We start from the raw sequence: 6,995 nt of genomic DNA on the forward strand, positions 1-6,995 counted from the left end.
TAGCTCGTTATCAAGTCTCTACTTTACCAATTGGTACAGTCTTTCTTTCTCTGTTTCTTCTCTTTCATCTTTTCGTCTTCTCTCTTCTCTTTCAAATTCATCTCTTTGTTTTCTTTCTTCATCGGTTGTCGCAATATTTCTTTTATAAACTCAGCATCATCCTTATACTCTGTAACATTTATAAATGAATCTTTTAATTCCGATTCGTGCTAATTGCTGGTATAAATGTTCCAAGCGCTTCTGCTACAGTTTTTAAATCTTCGTTATTAATTCCTTACACAACAGGAAATATATTCGTGACACTTATCTTGTCCTGTCGCAGACGCCACTATTTTATATAACGTAAAATCGGAAACATCGTTTTACTAAACAGTCACAAAAAAACTCGTCCGTTATCTATCTCAAAATTAAGTTTGTGTTTTCTGTTATCTGATTAGTAATGCCCCTCACTTTATTTGAATCAAAAATCTACGCAATAAAGTAGATATTTTTAGTAAAATCAAGAAGCCAACAATAATTTTTTTTAAATCGAAATCTTTTTTATTTATGGAATATTACAACAGTGTTGCCACTTTCGCTAAAAAAAGCAACAACAAAAAATATTGTAAAAACGCTGCCATTAACTTGAAATTTTGATTCACAAAAGTAAATATAACAATATTGAAGATCAAAAAAAAAAATTATCGTTTTAATGGTACTTATATTTTAACCAAAAAATTAAATTTTGATACTTAATAATTTTTTAAAAAAAATAATTTAACCATATTTTTCAGAAATTTAGCTCGCTCGAAATAAAAATAAAATTTCATCTGCACTAGAGCATTTCGCTTGCATGAAAAAAAAAAAATAGCTCCTATCAACAAGTCGCCATCGCATTGACAAAATCTCAAATTAAAAAAAAATAAATTAAATATTATTGTAAATTGAATAAATACAAAATATCATTTTTTTTTTCTAAAAATTAAAAGTAAATGTAATGTTTTCTAAAAAGTAAAATATATATATATATTTATATAACACGGTTTACTAATGGGTTACTTATGCATATTTTAAAATTTATAATGTCTTTGCATGAAATAAATACTTTATTCATAAATATTAATCATAAAAAAATTGTACGAACAAACAGTATTTGATCTACAATTCGACAACATAATTTTTAAAAATTGATTTTATTTCAATTACTAAAAAACTTTTCCCATACATATATATATTAGTGTAATATTAAACTAATATATATCAACTTTGTAAAATAGGACTAACAAACCAATTTTGTAAAATAGGACTAAATTAAACAAATTTGAACACTTAAAGTACATCAAAATGAAATATATTTCTTTTCTTTAATTATATTTACAGCATTTGTAATTTCCTATTAAATTAGATATATTGCACCTTCTTTAATGAGTTCAATTACAATAAGGAAGCGAAGATTTCTTTGTATAATTTTTAAAATTTCAAAAATAAATAAGATATTTATTTTTGTTATGGTACCATTAAGATTACACAGACACCTGAAGAATATTTGCTATTTCATAGAATACTCAAACAGTAGTATTTGTATTTGTTCATAGTCAAGATTTCCTCACAATTTATTACTTTATGAATTCATCATGATAAATTCATCATTATAACATAAATCCCCAATCTTGTTAGAATAGAAACAACGATAGTCGACAAATTTGTTAGAATATTTAATTTTTTTTTACTTGGTATTTATCGTTGTTTGTTTGAGCATTCTAACAAGCAAGAAAGTAACAATTTGTATTTAAAATAGAAGGGGGGAATGGCTTATTATGAAATAATTGTAAAAAAACTTGAATAACTTTTATGTTACTAATTTATTCTGATTTCACAAGAAGTTATATAGCTAATTTAAAATTATTCCAAGTATTTTTACCTCTTAGTTAACCTAGATCATTTTCTTTGTTTCGAAAATTTTTATTTTTAAAAGATCGGATACCACAATTGAAGAATTTATTTGTGAAATTTTCTTCATGTAAAAAAGAAAGCTTTCATAAAAAAGCTGTGATATACATCTGCTGGTGAATAATATTACCACACTGAAAAAAATTAGTTATGAAATCTATATTATAAGAATTTATATAACTTATTCTACAAAATAAATAATATAAATTCTTATTTCAGAAATGATTAAACATTAGTGTGATGTTTGGCCACCATTGGCGACGTCTCCGGAAACAATTGGCGCGGTTCGCCGCCGCTGTTGAGGGTTATTGTTTTTTTGATATGTTATGTTTAGAGGAGCTTGTGTGGCGGAAGGAGAACGATGGTTGTGCTTTTGATTTAAATATGAATAGATAATTTTAAGAAAGGTCCGAGTGCTGCGTTTTATTTGTGATTTATTGCGTTTTATTTCTTTAAAAAAACACTCGAGTCATTACAATTAGTGTTCTAAAGTTTAATAACGGGAAGCTGAAAAGAATTTAGAATGAGTAAAAATAAAGAAACAGTAACATCCGTAATTTTTTTTTTAAAATTTTTGTATTTTATCTTGATTTTTAAAGCGACATTCCCTTGTTTCTTTTAATAATATTTTTCCTCTTAGTTTAAAAAATAAACAAAATTATTTTGTTAAATAACATTTTCTTAAATTTTATTCGCAATGTTATTATCTATGTATTCATAACGCTACAGCTGAACTTTTCTGAATTTTATTACTTTTAAAATGAACTGAAATAAAACTGAACTGAGTAATACGCACATACTGTGTTTAATTCTGAAATGTTATCTTTTATTCTTAAATTTTATATTTAGTTTCAAAACATATTTCTAACATAACACAATTTGAAAATTGTGATTCCAGTTCTCACGTTCAAAGTGTCAACTGTCTCTGATTCTGATTAAAAAGAATAAAAATGAAAATTCATTTTTTTTCATCGCTATTCAATGTAATTTAGATTATATGAAGTCTATTTCTGTTTGAATAATTCAATTCAAGTACATATACCATATTGTTGGATTTCAATATGATATTTGTTGAATCCAAAATATGAAACTATTAAAAAGATCTTTTTTTTAATTCCTGAGCAAAATAGTTTGATAACAATGTACATTAAATCAATCAAGTAAATATATTAACATTCAATTTACTGAATTTATAATACTGTTTATTAGAATTCTGATGCATGTCAAAATGTTTTTTGACAGCTGTTTAAAAGTTAACAGAATTAATTAATACTTAGAATTTAAGATGTATGACTAAATTTCGCATGATTATTTTTGAAATCGTTTGAAAGTAATTATATTTTTGATTTTTTACATAAAAAAGACTCAAAAACATGTACGAAATCAGATATACTAGTCAAATGCCAAACGATTTTGAAAATTGGAAAAAAAGTCTTGATTGGATCAATAGAAAGATGTATTAAGACAAAAATTATTGGAATTTAGAGGTATATCAAATGATTTTTTTTTTAATTTGCCGTTGAAGAAATATATTACCCAGTTGATTGATTAAAAATAAGCTGTAATTCTACTCACTCTTCTTTAAATATTGGGGTTCGATATGTAAATAACATGAAAGTTTTGTCACATTGTGAAGCATATAAAATATTTCTAGATGAATAGATTACTTATTTTGTAGTGCAGCAACTGCAGAACATATTAAAAAATTATTATATCAAACCTGAACAAAAAAGAAATAGACATTAGATTTTAATTTATGAACGTCTTCATAAGAAAATTCTGCCAAAAATTGGAATTTGAGAAATAGCATTTAAAGATGTAAAATAGCCTTTCAATTCATGCAATCGCTAATACAAAAGTCAATGTAACTTCCCAAAAAGTATCAACGGTTTTCTGAAGAAAATGCTTCAAATATTAAATAACAATATCCTTTTTTTTTCACAAACAAAATTGGCCTTTTAACGTTGTCACTTACCTTAAAATCAATAATGCAATGTTTATGACTAAACTGGATAAATTGTTAGTATAATCTGCATAAATCAATAAAGAAATTCAAATACTTACATATTATAAAACTGACGATTTAAACATAGTCATATGAACTAAGCACTCGGTTTTATTTATATGAATGTATTAATTTATTATTTTGCTGATTATAAGTTATCAGAAATAAATATTTTTTTATTGAAAATTAAAATTTTCATAAATACTAAGTATATTTTTTTCCAGTATGATAACTATTACTATTATCTAATTTTATTCTACTATAAAAATATAATAAATAATTCCACCGTACGTTAAATAACAGCAGATGGTATCGGCATGGAATAAACGCTAGAGAACGCAACAAGAAAATCACTTCTATTGCATACTATTGAATGAAAATGGTCAAAGGTTAAGAAATCATTACGAACGTTTTCATAGCTGCATTCAGCATTTCGCTGATTAATGAGACATTTTCCAAGCTAAACCTAAAGTCAAATTTCCTTACAATAATTGAAATTGAAATTAGATATAATACTTGAAAGTAATATTATTTTTGTAAAAGAAATAACAATATACTTAATTTTTTATATCAAAGTTCAAAAGGTAAAAAAAAAAAAAACCATTCTAAATTGTGTATAACCAGGTTTTTTTTAAACCTTTAACAATATAAAAACGTTTGAATCATACACTTTATTTTTATACCAGTATAAGTATATTATACCTAATGAAAAAGATTTATTACATCTAACCACAACATTTGATGCTTCCAAAAGTAAAATATCGCATTCTTAAACTCATAAAGAACAAAACAAGAATTTAACCTTTAAACATAACACCGGAAATGAGATAGAACTTCCCTGATGCATTCAAAATTACACTTTGATAACACCTGCACTTGCAATAATATATCAAGAAAACGATTGAGAGAAAAAAATATATTGAGCTTTTCATCACTGAAAAAAATTTTTTTTAAAGCATCGGCGCCAGCTCAGGACGGAATGAATCTAGATGTTGTCTGGCTTTTCTTTCGTTTTCATTTTAAAAAAGGCAGATTACCTATGCATAAAATATTGACTAACCATGATTATGCAATGAAAATTTAGTTTTGAATACAAAGAAGTTTAATTTTAGCATTGAAAAATCAAAGCAATACAGATTTATAAATATTTTGAAACCAAAACGAAACAGTAATAGATAAACATTGTTTCAAGAAATCTTACAATAAAAATCGTTCTTGATAAAAACATTAAAATTTTTCTTTAAAATTTTTTTTAAATATTTCTTTTAAAAAGCAAAAAAAAATTTATTTATATTATCCGTTCCGAAATCAATATATCACGCCATCTTTAATTATTGCTGGTCACCACCAGTTACGGATGTCTAAAATTTCGGAAATAAATCAAAAAGTTGTCCATCTTCCTTCTTCAGCGGATCGATGCAATTCCTACCCTTTTCAAACAGGTGGGCGATTTTCCCACAATGCCCCGCGAAGATCCAGCTCTCTCACTGTGTATTAATAGAGAAGCGTCCCCTCAAATTATCGATCGGTTTTGGAGCACAGATGGCACGTGTGGCTACAGCTTCCATAAAAACATTCAAAACAAATATTTTGCTACAAGAAAGGCATCTGATTTTACAGATTATTTGCCCGTAATATTGATTGCAAGTTGCATTCTAAGCACAATGCAGCATGCAATTAAAAAAAAAACACATCCTGTAAACATTATTATGTTAAAACGGCTGGAGTTATTTCCCCAATAACTTTCTCGCATACTCTATAGTAAACTTGTTATGCAGATGAAAGCACGGTAAAGGCATGCGCTTGTCAAGCTTTTGCCATGCTTTCGCATTTATTGCCATTGGCGTACAATGGTTACGAAATATTAACTTTTGTGGGGAAGTGAGCATTTTTACTCAATCTATTGGGTCATCCGTGGCGAGTTTTTTGATGATTAATCCCTAGTATGCGGAGAATAGCATCCGTAAATGGAGTTTGTGATTTAGACACGTTTATCTCAATCGATTATGTGTTTTTCGAACTCAGAGAGTTCGAACATGTGGAGATCCAATTTCAACATGTTAGACTTCATGTCACAATTTCGAATTAGAATTTATTTGACGATTACGATACTTCGCATACGGGAAAGTAAAATAATAATAATAACATTTCTCAAGCTCTGTGTTTTGGACATTTTCAAAATGTCTAATATGCATCTTTACATCTTTTTAACTAATTATTACACATGCACAGTTCTTCTCTTTCATTCGCAAGAGATTTACAATCGAACGATCTTCATTCGATACAGTAATTTTCTACATTATATAGAAATATATATTGTGTTTGCCTTTTTTTTTTTTTTTTTTTGATTAATACCTTCTCCCCGAATTAACCTGGGCCGCATTAACCAGGCTGGTATTGTCAGTGGATCTTTAGGGACCCTTACAGAATACTTTTCAATTTTCATATACAGATATTCTTTTTAATTGAATATAACATTAATTTCTTTGTAAGCAGTTTTTAATAATAAGAGAAATAACATAACATTTTAATTTTTTGCTATTTTCTGAAGAGTTAGTAAGTATCTTAACAACAAATAAATTCAACAAAAAAATCTTCAAGCAAAATAAAAAGGAATGATATTTTTTTGAACTCAGTCTAATTATTATTTAAAAATAAGATCGGGCATTTTTGTAATAAAAAAGCTATATACAATTTTATTTATTTATTTAATACACAGAAAGTATAGAAAAAAAGTATTGTAATCTTAAAAAAAATTGAACTCTAAATTTTAGCGTTCAAATTTTTTTAAGATTACAATACTTTTTAATCTTAAAAACTTTTTAATCTAAGTTTTAAACTTCTCTGCCGTCGAAAAACCCATTTTGGCATTATGTCTGTTTGTCGATCCGTCTCTCTGTGACAAAGGTCACTGAAAGAGGATTTGAACCAGACACATGAAATTCGGCATATGGCATTCACACCAAATATGTAAATTATAACTACAAAACACAAGGGAAACTAGATGGATACAATGCCATACAAAGATATAACATGCAAAATGTAGATACTTATCAAATCT

Source organism: Argiope bruennichi, chromosome 11 (assembly GCF_947563725.1).
Source record: "Argiope bruennichi chromosome 11, qqArgBrue1.1, whole genome shotgun sequence".
In the NCBI taxonomy this organism is placed as follows: domain Eukaryota; kingdom Metazoa; phylum Arthropoda; class Arachnida; order Araneae; family Araneidae; genus Argiope; species Argiope bruennichi.